This window comes from Chelonia mydas, chromosome 1 (assembly GCF_015237465.2).
Source record: "Chelonia mydas isolate rCheMyd1 chromosome 1, rCheMyd1.pri.v2, whole genome shotgun sequence".
NCBI classification, from domain to species: domain Eukaryota; kingdom Metazoa; phylum Chordata; order Testudines; family Cheloniidae; genus Chelonia; species Chelonia mydas.
In genome coordinates this window covers 72,511,727-72,526,246 of record NC_057849.1, presented here as the reverse complement: position 1 = coordinate 72,526,246, position 14,520 = coordinate 72,511,727, and the positions used below count along the sequence as shown (strand labels likewise).

The following is a 14,520-nucleotide window of genomic DNA, read 5'->3' as shown; positions in this document are numbered from 1 at the left end:
GCATCCGGCCCCATGGACTTGTGCATGGCCAGCTTTTTCTAAATAGTCCTTAACCTGTTCTTTCACCACTGAGGGCTGCTCACCTCCTCCCCATACTGTGCTGCCGAGAGAAGAGTCTGGGAACTGAACTTGTCTGTGAAGATAGAGGCAAAAAAAGCATTGAGTACTTCAGCTTTTTCGACATCATCTGTCACTAGTTTGCCTCCCCCATTCAGTAAGGGTCCCACATTTTCCCTGACCTCCTTGTTGCTAACATACCTGTAGAAACCTATGTTGCAGGCCACAGAATATCGCCCATCCACTCCTGTAATAGACCCATAACCTCTGGCTCAGTTACTGAAGTCCTCAAATTTAGGATTTAAACACTTCAAGTTACAGAGAATCTACCCTTTTACTCTAGTTTTAAACCAGCACATGATCAGTGCCTCAGGCTGCAGAGGAAGGCAAAAAACAAATCAAAACAGGGTCTCTGCCAGTCTGACATGGGGAAAATTGCTTCCTGACCCCGAATCATAGAACTGGAAGGGACCTCGAGAGGTCTTCTAATCCAGTCCCCTGCACTCAAAGCAGGACTAAGTATTAACTAATCATCCCTCACAGGTGTTTGTCCAACCTGCTCTTAAAAATTCCCAATGATGGAGATTCCACAACCTCCCTAGGCAATTTATTCCAGTGCTTAACCCCTCTGACTGTTAGGAAGTTTTTCCTAATGTCCAACCTAATCCACCCTTGCTGCAATTTAAGCCCATTGCTTCTTGTCCTATCCTTATAGGTTAAGAAGAGCAATTTTTCTCCCTCCTCCTTGTAACAACCTTTTATGCACTTGAAACATGGCAGTCATTTACACCCCAAGCATGTCAATGAGACCCACCAGGCAGACCCCTGGGAAATAATTCTCTGGTAACTGGAAGCTCTCCCCATCTAGTGTCCCATCTCCAGCCATTGGATATACTGGCTATAAGCAGTTGAAGACGGGTCACATGGCATTGTAGGCTACCATCGCCTCCATAAGCTAATCAAATTCAGTCTTGAAACCTGGTGAGGTTTTTTGCTTCCACTATGCCTCTTGGGATGCTGTTTCGGAACTTCACTCCTCTGATGGTTAGAAACCTTTGTCTAATTTCAAGCCTAAACTTGTTGATGGCCAGTTTATATCTCTGTTCTGGTGCGAACATTGGTGTTTAAATAAAATTACTTATCTGTCTGTGATTGAGCTCTATAAATACATATTTCCCATCAGCCTTCATTTGGTTAGGATAAACAAGCCAAACTTCTTAAGTCTCCTCTTAAATGTAGGTAGTCCATTCCTCTGATCATTCTACTAGCCCTTCTCTGCACCTGTTCCAGGGTGAATTCACCTTTCTTAAACATGGGTGACAAGAATTACATACAGCATTCCAGATGAGGTTTCACCAGTGCCTTGTATAATAACACTTCCCTATCATTACTGGAAATATCTTGCCTGATGTATCCTAGGATTGCATTAGCTTTTTTCACGGCTGCATCACATGACTGGCTTATAGTAATCCTGTGGCTGATCAATACACTCAGATCTTTCTCCTCCTCTGTCGCTTAAAACTGATCTGTCCCCAGCTTCTAGCAAAATTTTTTGTTGTTAGTCCCTCAGTGCAGGACCTTGCACTTTTCATTATTAAATTTCATTTCTATTATTCCTGTTTTTAAGGTCATCCAATAGGAATCAGCTGTTCAGCAGTGGGCAGGAAGTGCTGGAGGGAGGGGCGGAGTGAGGGCAGGGCACGCTTGAGAGAAGGGGAGGAACAGGAAGAGGCGTGGCAGGGGTGGACACTTGGGTGAAGGGGTGGGGTGGGGTCTGGGGTGGAGCAGAGGTCGAGCACCCCTGAAGAAATGAGAAAGTCAGTGCCTGTGCCCACTGTATTTCCTTTGTCTAAAAAATTAATTATCTTAAAGGCATGAGGCTGGTCTGGAACCTTCTGTTAAACTGTGTTTTGTTTTATCCCAATTTCTGTTCACCTCTGTATCCTTCACTCTCTCTTTCAAAATTTGTTCTAAGACCTTGCATACAACTGAAGTCAAACTAATGAGCCTCTATTTTCCTGGATCACTTTTTTCCCTGCCTGAAAAATAGGCACTGTATTAGCAATTCTCCATTCCTGGGTCTGACCCCTGAGTTTACAGATTCATTAAAAATCCTTGCTATTAGGCTTGCAATTTCATGTGCCATTTCCTTTAATATTCTTGGATGGAGATGATCCAGGTGCCCAGATTTGGTCCCATTAAACTAGTTGAGTTTGACTTCCACCTCAGATGTTGTAGTTTCTACTTTGACATCCTCATTTCCATTAGCCAACCTTCCACTACCCCTAAGATCTTCCTTACCCTCATTAAAAATGGAGGCAGTCATTTAGAATTTGGGCCATGCCTAGGTTATCTCTAATCTGCATCCTATTCTCAATTCCCACCTTTCAAATCATATCATAATGCCACTATATAAATCCATGGTATGCCTACACCTTGAATATTATGTGCAGTTCTGGTCTATTAGAACTGAAGAACTGGAAAAGGTACAGAGAAGTGCAATGAAAATGAATAGAAAATGAATGGAACAGCTTCCATACGAGGAGAGATTAATAAAAGAGATGACTAAAGGGGAATATGATAGTGTATAAAAATCATGAATGGTGTAGAGAAAGTGATTAGGGAAGTGCAGTTTTCCTCTTCACATAACACTAAAACCAGGGGTCATGCAATGAAATTAATAAGCAGCAAGTTTAAAACAAACATAAGGAAGTACTTCACACAACACAGTCAACCTGTGGAATTCATTGCCAGGGGATGTTGTGAAAGCCAAAACTATAACTGGATTCAATAAAGAATTAGATCAGTTCTTGGAGGACAGGTTCATCAATGGCTATTAGCCAAGATGGTCAGGGACACAACACCATTCTCTGGGTGTCTCTAAGCCTCCAAAAGCCAGAAGCTGGGACTGGACAACAGGGATTGGATCATGTGAAACTGCCCTGCTCTGTTCATTCCCTCTGAAGCATCTGCTATGGTCAGAAGACAGGATGGACCATTGGTCTGACCCCAGATGACTGTTCTTATCTCTCTGTTATGCATCAACAGAGAAAGTACTAGCAACAGAAGCAGATAGTTGCAGCCTACTGCCCAAGAATGCTTACTTAAAGCATTATGGTTTTGTAAGACATAAAGACGACAGAGGCATTGGACTATATGCTGTGAGAAATAGCTCTTGCCAAACCCTTAACTTCCATCAACAACAACCAGTTGTCCCCATACTGTATCCACCTCATTGACTGAGAAAGTGAGCAGTGGGATGGGACAAAGGGAGCACCTACCCTAAACATACACATCTCTGGAGTAACCAGCCAGCCATAACTTGGCTCTTAGATTCTGAATTGTTAAGGTTAGGAATGGTCTTGTTTAGATTCCTGTAATATGTACAAATGTAAGCTATTACATAAATAAATATTGTTTCTTTGACCACACACTGTGTCCTATCTGACCGTCCTTTACTCATTACTCTCCCAAAACTCCCATTAACTTCATTGTGGTTTTCCCTGAGTAAGATGGCAGTAAGTCACAAGTAGAGTTGGGAGAATACAGGGGGGAACAAAAGTTCAAAGAATAGGATTTCATATTTTAAATGAATATGTCTTCAGAGTGTTCTTGTCTGGAGGGTTAGGGCACCAGAATTGTTTCTTACGATTGTTCTGTTCAGTCTCTCTGGTGCGAAAACAGAGGTGCTCTGGGAATTTGTTGTGCTTGTATCATCACAGCTTATCTCTTAGGCAGCAGTTTAGCCTAAAAGTTCATCTTTCACATGTACTGCAGAAAACAAATAAAAGGAGAACTCTGTCCAGACATTCAAACAGCTTGAGAGCTCAGCTTTCAAGAGCTTTTCACCTGAAAATTGGGCTTAAACTTGTGAGTTCACCTGCAATTGTTGAGCCTTAAAGCTTCATGCTTTTCAAAACTCTTGGATTCTTATCTCCTCCTAAAGTTTTCTGAAATGGATGTTTCCTGACATTGATTATACACTAGAGGAAACCTACATCTCTCTTCCCAATCCAGTAGTGAACAAATAATGTAAACTTGAAGACTGCTTGACAATAAGATCTTCATGTTCTGATCATAATAAAATGCCATTCAAGAAAGTATGTGCTGTCATATTGGTACTGGAAATATGCACTCCTTTAGCTCTACATCATGAATCAAATGAAAATACTTTGTGTGTGTGAGAGAGAGAGAGTGAAGGTTGCCTGACATTATAAAACTACATTTACAGTTACTTATAACGTTACCAAGCTTTCACCATTTGCCCTGAAATTTTCTATTATGGGTGCCTGCCTCAAGGTGACATGTTGTGGGGAAAATTTCATTTAAATTGTTTCAATTGTTTCCAAGAATGGGGTTGGGGCGGGGACTGTTTTGCCCATATTAAAAATAAAATTTGTACAGCCATTTTGTTGAGAAGTTCTATTGCTCCCACGCTCTGGCATAAGTGTGGCATGGTTGCAACCTTGGTGTCATGGTCTGCCCCAGGACTCCTGCTGCCCCTCTCCTGGCTGGCTCCATTGTAGGGGCATTTGATTGTCTGTCAGTCTTGAGACTGTCAATAAGAATATCTTTCAGGTAGAACAGAGGACACGGGCTGCTGGAAGCAGGGCAAGGCTGGGCAGGTCCCTGGAGGGAGGGCTGGCGCAGATGCTGTCTGCCCCTCTCCCCACTCAAATTGTTCCACATGGCCTCTCGGTCATGATGATGGGGTGGCGGAGCCAAAATTGAGTGGCATGGCAACCTGGTGTGCAGGGAGGGGGATCAGTGCTGCTGAGGCTTGGCCTTACAGCCACAGCATTGTGTCAGGTGTATGTCAGGGCCAAAATTAAGTAAGAGGCATTCCGACCTGGTACGCAGCCCTGTGGGGCCAAATCTGAGTGGGCAGTGGAGCAGCCAGCACTGATCCTCCTCACTGCTGCCATTGGGCACGCTGATGCCTTGGCATGGTGCCCCTCCCAATGGTATGCACTGTGCTTAGTGCATGTGTGGCTGTAGGCACCACTGATCCTTCTAAAAATCTGCCAACATTTGAGCGAGGCAGAGGTTACCTCAATATTCATACTTCCTAACTTTTGAGCGCTGTTTATATAAGCGCGCGCGCACACACACACACACACACACACACACACACACACTACTTTAAGGCTAAAGTCCCCCTTAACTTTGCCTACATTTTAGTCAGGCTGGTGGAGGGTGGAATGAAAATAATTTCTTTAAAAATCAGTTTAACCTGGGTCCACAAACAAGAACATGTCTTCATTATAATAGCATAGCTACTGCACAATGGTAAGGCAAGTAACCTACTCATACCCACGCTGTATGCCAGATTTAGCACATAGTTTTTACATAATTGAAATGGAATAAATCTGGCTCACTGACAGACAAATTGGAAAAGAGCTTTGAACAATGAATGTCCAATGCTTTGTTGTAACAATACTTCAGGACCAGTCCTGCAAACCCTTAATTATGTGAATGAATAGTCCCTTGATATTTATGTGATTATTCATGTAATGATTATTCACATGAGTTAAAGGTTGGGCCCTAAGATTCCTTTAATAAAAATATGGGTGTAATGGACAATATATTTCAGGCATGTATGTGAATGCTAAAGCTGCAGTTATATGATTTTCATAGACTGCATGCTAAGGCATCCAGAATGCTTCTAATATATAATGTTTAGCAAACCTTAAGCAAAGGTGGTGTTTCTAGCTCTGCCCATAATGATGCACTCATAGAATTAGGGAACTCTGAATTCACTATTAGGAAATATAGCAAAACAATATAAATACATTTGTTTTTCTGTTTTTGAGTGTTTCACATTTAGGGCCTGCTTGAAGTCCCAAGGAAAACTGTCGAAAGACTCCTGTTGACTTCAGTGGGCTTTGGATCAGGCCCTTACTAGGTTTTGTGTGTGTATGAATGTATCTCACACACACACACACACACACCATGGCTGAAACATGGCAGACAACAAAGAAGAGCCTGTCACATTGAGCAGGTTGTGTGTAAATATTGTCCAAGGGAAATTTTTGCACCTATCAGGGGGATGAGAAATGTATTCACTGAACAGCAGCATTTCTTTAAAGCAGAAATTCTCTGGACATAGTGACACCTATAACCCCATCCCAGTCAGCAGTAAACACAGGCTATTGAACAGATGCTTTCTTGGCTAGCAATCAAACTTCTTTAGCAGAGCTTCTTTTGTGTATACACTCCCCTGAGCTAATGGAATACTGACAACATGTTTTCTAAAGAAAACCTGTGTATGAGAAAATTGCTTAGACATGCACAATCTCTTTTCGTGGGGCTGTCAAGGATTTGTATTGATGCTTGATGGTATATTATTAACATGCTTACAAAACTAATTTAAAGGCAGTGGAGCAATGCTGTTTATACTATTTGCAGTCATATTACCATTACTAATTACATTATATTGTTATACTCACTGATACAAATCAAATGCTGGTAATGTCAGGATTAGTGTAGGATGGTAGAACTAGCTGGCTTTCACACCCTTTGATTCAGCTTGGTACTTGTCATCTCTTTCTTTAGAAGAACCTGAAATGATGCAAATACAGTTTGCTTTTATTTCTTGTCCTCTATTTTCACCTTAGGATAAACTTCAGTTTTATAGAGCAAAACACTGTTAAGTCAACTGAAGGCCATTTCATTTATTTAAGAGAGCAGCCATATTTATTGATGAAGTGTAGTCTGGAAGGTGTTAATTTTTATTTTTCGTCTTTAGGGTCAGAAATAATGGGTGAATAATGTATAATGGGATCAACATACTTCATTTAAGGCGTTTTAGTGTCCAGAGTAGAGCAGCCTGTACTGATTAAGTGGTCTGACTTTATTGACTACATTATTAAATATGAATTCTATTAAACTTAAATACAGTCTTTTTTCCCCCTTCAAATGTTAACATCAGTGCAAGTGCCAGGGTAAAACTCATGACATTTAGAAAGAAGAGAGAATCAGATAAGATTTACCAGAAACAGAATGTATGAATAATTGAAAAGGAACATCTGTAACAATGCAGCTCCTTTAGATAAATCTTGACAAAATATTTTTCCATTTTGTGATGGGGAAAAAGTTGCTGAGGGAGGGTTCAATCAATTGTTCCTTAGGCACTGTAATCAGAACAATTTCTGAGTTTCTTTCTGAGACTTGATTTATCTCCCCTATATCCCAAGGGTCATCAGTATGATTGCTTTGGCACCGCTGTTTTATGGTGGGAAAACAAAACCTGTCACAGTAGACTGCGTATCCTCATTCCTGGATCAGAAGTATATCCGTACTTTATCTGATAATGAAGGGTAATTCACATACTATGACTGTCTTTCTCTCTCTGTACCATCCGTGCACACCGCCCAAGGTTGTCACTCTTTTAGTAACTTGGAATGACCCTGCCACCTCTGTAAATGAGATCCAGGAAGTCTGACTGTCCATTTTTGTTCTCAGCTGGGATTCTAGCTCATGGTACTAAGTAGAGTCAATGCACTAAACTGGGATAAATTAGAGCATTGAGTCATAGTGCCAGTTTTACAGCTGAATCCTGGCTTCCTTTGGGGTTCTAGCAAAATGTAGCATTTCATACCTGATAGTCTTCCTATCACATTGCAGCCCTCTTCTGAGGTGTAAAGAAATGACCTTTCTCTTTTTCAGCATAGCAAATTGCTTCTCTGAATGCGAGAGCAAGAGAGATTGCTATTGCTTCTGAAGGGATAAGCTTCTCTTGAAGAATGTGCTGCTACTGCTATGGGTAAAACACTTGCGGGGGCTATGGGGAGTGTACAGTCTCAAAGGCGTGCTCCTTTTTTCTTTTAGGGCATTTGGGTTTGTCAGTGTCTTATGGTGTCAGAACTACTGTAGCTTTTCCTGACTGCTGATATGCCTTCAAATAGCAGATCCGTATATAGCCTCCACTGCTTCCAATTTTAAATGAAACTTATACTAGTGAAAGGTGATAGATTTGACAACACTGGAGGCTAAAGTCCTCTGTTTATCCCAGGTGCAGTGCAGTGCCCAGCAATGCAAACTTCTTCACACTGATGCAAGAGTGTATGCCAACCCTGATCTTGAGGGTCAGTCTCAAGGGGCTAGAGAGCAGTTTGAATCCTTCACCTCTTTTTGCCTGAGACAACCAACAGGCATGCCACTTGTGATTGTGTCTTTTGGAATCTAGAATGCATCACTTTTGAAGCAGATTGAAAACACTAATGTATTTCACATAGTGCCTCACAGTATCTCCTTGGCTGGAATACAGTTTATTTTTGTTCATAGAGGGCCACATCTTGCAGCCCTTCCTCAGTCATAGAATCATAGATTTTAAGGTCAGAAGGGACCATTATGATCGTCTCGTCTGATCTCCTGCACAACGCAGGCTACAGACATAGGTATATTTAACCTGAACCTAATTCTTTAAAGTGTAAATTAAAAATAAACAAAGAATCCTTAGTTCAGAATTACCAAGTGCTGTCCTTCAGAATTGAATGTATTTAGGTTTCTTGTGCCCCAAATAAGAAAAAGCCTCAAAATAACCTTCACATGTATTCAGTGCCACAGTTGTGATGAAGCTTTCCACACCTAAAAAGATAAATCCTCATTCCAGGATTAGTCTTAATTAGACATTACATAGACAATAAACAAATGTGAAAAGGGGGAATAAGAACAGAAGGGTTGCAACAGTGGAAGACCTTGAGAGAGAAACTGGCTATTGACAAGTTTAGGCTTGAAATTAGGTGAAGGTTTCTAACTATCAGAATAGTGAAATTCTGGAACACCCTTCAAGGGGAGCCAGGGAGCAAAAAACCTAGCTTAGGGCTGCCAATTTTGGTTGGACATATTCCTGGAGACTCCAGGCCAATCCTGCAGGGTTGGCAACCCTAAACAGGCTTCAAGACTGAGCTTGGTAAGTTTATGGAGGGGATGGTTTGACGAGGCTGCCTACAATGGCATATGGCTGACCTGGGACTGCAACTAGCAAATATCCCCATTGGCTGGTGATGGGACACTAGATAGGGAGGCTCTGAGTTACTATATGTTCGGTCTTGCCAAAATGCTCAGGGTCCAAGTGGCTGCCATATTTGGGGTTGAAGTAATTTTCCCCTAAGTCAGATTAGCAGAGATCCTGGGCTGCGTTTTTTGGTTTTGTTTTTTTGCTTTCCTCTGCAGCATAGGGCATGGGTCACTTGCAGGTTTAAACTAATGTAAATGGTGGTTTCATGATTTAAGGACTTTAGTAACTCAGCCACAGTTCATGGGTCTATTGAAGGAGTGGGTGGGCAAGGTTCTGTGGCCTGAAATATGCAGAAGGTCAGACTAGATAATCATGATGGTCCATTCTGGTCTTAAAGTCTGAGTCTGTGTTTACTATTTTGTTTGTTTTGTCTTAGTTTCTTTTTAGGTTTTTAAAGCAATTAACATGACACTTTATGGTGTCCGGAATGAAGGTTGGGTGTAGGTTAGGAATGGAATGCTGAGTAACAGAAGTAACTTAAAGTAAGATTTACAGTGTCACGGCAGACTACAGTCACACGTAGGGGAATCATAACACACTCTGAAAGTGGAACTGGATCATGATACTTCTTCTGTAGTTCAGATGCTTCTCTCAGATCTGCAAAACAGATCTCCACTTTGGGGGACTTTCCCTTCCATAACTGCCATTAACACCAATGTGAAACCATCCCAGGCAATTTCTTGCCAGGCAATAGGTCATAGGAAAGTTTATTCGTGAAAAATGTGTTTGACGCCCTTTGACATTGTCTTTAACACAGTGAGTGGGTGTGTTTGTCTCTTTGAAAACAAGCAACTTTGAATGAATGGCTATCTGCCGCAGCTGATTTGTTCCAAGATAGCAGTGGTGTTCACGAGAAGGCACAACTGATTTCACATTTATCTGTGGAGTTGGGTTCTTTTAATGTCAAACAATTTTTTTGGCTTTCCAAAGTTTTTGTACAATAAAATACTGCAATTTCTATAGACCAAACTTGGTGGTTGTTTTTCCCTTGCACAGTGGGGTCCATTCCTCCCTGAACAAACAATAAAGACAAGTTGCAAGCAAGAGAATGATGAAGACAGTATAGGTCATGCCAATTGGCATACACAGGAGCAGAATAGATTGGCAAGGGCTTATCCGGTGTTCTTTCCTTGAATTAAGTGCTTATTATGGAGGTATTTTTGTGTGTATCAAAATGTCAGGGCACAACTATATTCAGGTTCCTTGATTTTATTATTTTTTCCTTCTTTCTTGGATCTTTTATTTCCTTGCCATAAATAAAGGGGGATATTTAACTTTTCCCTCTGTTTTTGACAAGGTCTCCTTCTATGAAGATGATTTTATATCTGCATATAAAGGACTAGTCCTGTGTAGGCAGCAGTGCAGAGCCTCATCACCCCAGAACTACCCCTGTGAGTGCATCCATTTTAACACCCATTTGAAGGACACTTGAAGGACTGCAATGTGGCTTAGCCGCACTGGAGTGTAGGGGTGAATGATGAAGAGAGTCTCTGTGCACACCTACCCATGAAAGGGACTGGCCATAAATCTGACCTAATGTCTCTTCTTAGACTATTGTGTAAAATGCCTCTTGGTTTTACTAATTATTATATTATAATTTTATTCCCTTTAATATATGTGGGGTCATACCCAACAGCATTTACTGATAGGGAAGCTGGATCTGTCTTCAGAGTGATGATATTGTACATGATGCCAGTAGATAAGTAGTAAACAGACATCAGATTCCGGAAAATTAAGGGCCTGATTCTGCAAGCCTATTTTCACACAGGTAGTGGCGTTGACTTCAGTGGAACCTCCAAAAATCAGGTCACTTATTTAGATGTCTTAAAATAGATTTTGGTTTTTCATTTGAGGCTTCCAGGTTGGAAGATTGTGACTTGCCTAAAATCACATAGAAAACTCTGGCAGAACTGGGAATAAAACCCAAAGTCTTGTCTGCATGGTCCCTTAGTCTGGGATGTAAATTTTAATGCACACCAACATGTCATTCCCTGCTGTTGTGCACTAAAAGTTCCCTAGTGTATGTTAACATAGCACAGTTTGAAACAGGACTGCATAATGCGCACTGGGGAACTTTTAGTACATACCAGCAGAGTCCACACGGATGGTTAGTGCGCAACACTCTAGTGCTCATTAGAATTTACACTTCATCTGTTGTGCATTAAGGCACTGTGTAGACAAGCTCCAAGTCTCTTAACTCGCCTAGCCTATCCATTAGCCAGACAGTGTCATCTGTCTCACCTATTTACCTCCTAAATCAGCAGAAAAGTAGAGCATGTGCAACTCCCATTGATGACAGCGAGAGACACAAGTTCAGCATTTCTTATGTTTGTTCCTTTAGCTTCAGTGGGAGTTTTGCCTAAGTAAAACTTACATAGACATTTAATTTGTGGAATTGAGGCTGCTAAACTCCACAAGCATTATGCACATCTCTCTGTATGATCTGGCTGAAGAGACCCAGGTTAAGACTTTCAGGTCTAGGTAGCCAACAGTTTTCAGCACTGAGACCTCAGTTGTGGAACTCCTCACCAGAGGAAGGAAGATTTGACAGAGTTTGGATTAAAATCCGAAACTTGTCTGTCTTTTAGATTCAGATCTCCCTAATTCAGGATTCTGATTTCTTTTTTTAATATACTAAAAAAATTCAAACTCTTACACATTTTTGGATGGATGGATGGATGCATGGAAAAGAAAGATTTAAGACCTTTTCCTGCTGTTCATACTCTAGCAACAGTTCCATTAATTTTACTGGGAACTTTGCCTGTTTATGGACTGCAAGATCGAGCTCCTTTAAAAAACAAGAAAGATGCAGAATAATTAGAAATAAAGCATGGACAGGATTTTACTATGTATTGTTTTTTTAGCTGACAAAAGCATGATTATTGTGGGAGTTTTAGACTAATCTGCCCTTACTCTTACTTTTGTGCATAAAGTGTTGACGCTGTAGACAGTTTTCATGACATTTTGCAGGTCTGTGGTTCAGTCTGCTCATTTTATTGGGAAATAGAGCAGTTGGCAGACCTGCTTCTTGTTATCTCCCTTGCTGTTGGATTGCCGTACATCACCCTTGATGCTGATTTTATGTCACTTCCCCCCCCAAATTGATATTCAGCCAGGATATTTTCCCAACCCTTCTGTTTGTAGATGGAGAATGTTAGATTAAATGGATTGCCCGACTGTATTTCAGCTGAAAGATTTTACTAATGTCATTTTATAAAAGCCAGGCACACTCAGAAAGAAAAAGATTAGAAAAGTGGACTGTGGTCTACAGGTACAAATCTTACATGTTTTATGGTATCTTAAATTTTGCTGGCTTTTAAACCCCTACTGGGGAAGTAACTAGATATATTCAAGATCTCCTTGAACCTCAGCAGAACCTGAAAAGTGTGTGCTCTTTGACAACAACCACCATGCAAGGATTCTCATTACACTGTAGGTCAGGAGGTGACTGAGTCTTCCCTGTCTTGAACTCTAGGTTATGGGTCTCATCTGCAGCTATGACAGCCATCTTTAACCATCCTTTACCATTTTTAACACTATTTTTTTTAAAGCCACTCTTTTTTAGAGGTGTTTTATTTTTCATTACTGTCAGCCTCTCTCAGACGCTCCTCTCCTCTTGGGCTAGCTTTAATTTATCTGGGCAGAGAAGTAAAGTCCCTCTTACTCCGCTGTCTAGACAAAAGGGGACTGTGTATCCCCAGCCTTGTTGGGGCCAAATAGGTAGCACACAGAATGAAATAAGCTGCTCCACAGAGCAAAGGGAGATTAAGGGAGAAAGTGTACATTTGGGTCATAATACATTCTCAGTGCAGCTATGTGTCTTCCTTTACTCAAGGCAGATTGTAAGGTTACAGTCCTTTAGATTTAATAATCCCATATTATTTAACATTTGTTTCATTTTATAAATATTATATATAATATAATATTTGTATGTTAATGGTCCCTGCAGTGTCTTTACCTGGAAGGGGGAATACATTATTTTCTGATTAACATTACTGTTTTTATTATACTTGTAGGAAACAATAATTCTGAAAGCTTTCTAGAGGAGTTTTGATAGTTTAAGATAATGTATTTGATAACGTATGCCAAATTCTACCTTCAAATATATTCATATAACTCCTATCCAAGTGAGTGGGAATTGCACAAATTTATCTGAAGGCAGCATTTGGCTTGATTCACCTCTCTGTGGTTTTATACCTGTGTAATTCCATTGACTTGAGCTGAGTTGCACTTGATTTATACCTGTACAAGTAGAAAGACTAAGAGACATAAAATACCAGCAAGAGAAAAAGTCGTCTGAATGTGGAATGTATTTTAAGACATTTTCAGTTGCCTTATTTTTTTTTAGTTAAATTATATTTATTAATCTCCATGGAGTGCATAAATACTTTTGATTGAAAGAGCATAAGAATTATTTTGGTTTAAAGTGAGTTTTCTTTCAAATGAGGTGTTACTTCGCAAAGAAAGGATCTCCCCACATTAGTCAGAAACATCACGTCAGGTATCAGAGGAAACTGCTTTAAGTGGATATAAATAGTTAAGAAGACTTGCTGCTTTCAAGGCAGGGTTTTTCAGAAAGCTTTTAAGAACTGTGATATAACGCTCTAAGAACACAAGACTCACGTAAGATATCGAGATATCTGCTGAGAGTAGTTTGGAACAGACGTGTTTTTTCCATTGGGATTGGCAACACTTTTTGACGTAAAGTTTTCTGATGTTCTTGCTTACCATATGATAAAGAAGTGGGCAAACAATTCTGAACAGAATACTAATGTCCTCCTTGAATATATTGTACAAAGATGTTTGTACGGAATTCAGAATCATCACTCTGTAGAGAGTGGATTTGAAGTGATCTAACTTCCACGTGTGTTCTTAACCTAATGTTAGACGTCTAGGAAGCCCTTCTTTTCTAATAAAATAATAGTTGAATATCTGAGCAACACAATACACAGAGAGGAGAAAATAAAAATATACATTTCTTGCTCCCCCTTTGCCTCTCAAGTAGAGTACATGATTTTTTCCTGTTTACAACTGCTTAATTACTCTCGCACTACTGATCTGTTGTCAAAATAAATAACCCAAAGAGCCATTTCCTAGAGCAATATGCAGCACTGAAGATTCTGCAAACTTTTGGAACCCAGGAAACTTCTTCTCCACAGATGCTGTTTTCATTCCACACACATGGATTAAGATTATTGTTGAGGTATCCAAGTCCTACACCCAAAAGGGGATTTGAACTACATAGTGCTATTTATATTCAGCAGTTGGTAACAGAGCATGAACATCCATTAATGCTCCCATATTAAACACAACTTTAATTGCAGTTTTAAAGATCTGCTGGTTTTGCTTTTTAGAGTCTCAGGGTTGATTTAATAATATCTTAATAAAAAGCTTAATAGTGCATTAAATTAAAAAATAAGTTTTTTCTTATTATGAGACAG

General features: G+C 40.3%; 1 protein-coding gene across 7 annotated transcripts in view; it reads left to right on the top strand.

The window, feature by feature from the left end:
* Nucleotides 1-14,520, top strand: part of PCDH9 (protocadherin 9) — an 873,980-nt gene that overhangs the window by 348,619 nt on the left and 510,841 nt on the right. The window lies entirely within an intron of this gene.